This window comes from Rhincodon typus, chromosome 44 (assembly GCF_021869965.1).
Source record: "Rhincodon typus isolate 14 chromosome 44, sRhiTyp1.1, whole genome shotgun sequence".
In the NCBI taxonomy this organism is placed as follows: domain Eukaryota; kingdom Metazoa; phylum Chordata; class Chondrichthyes; order Orectolobiformes; family Rhincodontidae; genus Rhincodon; species Rhincodon typus.
Window position 1 is genome coordinate 1043380 of NC_063375.1, and position 480 is coordinate 1043859.

Consider the following 480-nt stretch of genomic DNA (forward strand, 5'->3'; position numbering starts at 1 on the left):
GCAGCATCATAGGAGCAGGAAGGCTGACGTTTCGGGCCTAGACCCTTGAGGTTGTTTAAGGTGCTTACAATATTTTTCTTTCTGTTTTAAAAATTAGAGGGCTGTGGGAACATCTGAAAAAGACCGAGAAACACAAAGAGGAAGAGTGAAAGGAGGGAGGGGAGGGATGTTTGCATGTCTGGAGTTTGAAACTTGACACTGGCAAACCAGTTTAATGGGTAGTCCATCAACCACACCCAACATTCACTCCCTCCAGCACCGACGCTCAGTAGTAGCAGTGTGTACTCTCTACAAGATGCAGTGCACAAATTCAGCAAAGATCCTCAGACAGGACCTTCCAAACTAACAACCACTTCCATCTAGAAGGACAAGGGCAGTAGATCCACTACCATCTCCAAGCCACTCCCCTTCCTGACTTGGAAGTACATCACCGTCCTTCAGTGTCACTGGGTTAAAATCCTGGAATTCCCTCCCTAAGGG

The 480-nt window shown here is 47.3% G+C and overlaps 1 protein-coding gene across 19 annotated transcripts in view; it reads right to left on the reverse strand.

Moving 5' to 3' along the window:
• Window positions 1-480, reverse strand: part of LOC109926536 (RNA-binding protein 10-like) — a 34282-nt gene that overhangs the window by 30892 nt on the left and 2910 nt on the right. The gene's annotated exons all lie outside the window — the stretch shown is intronic.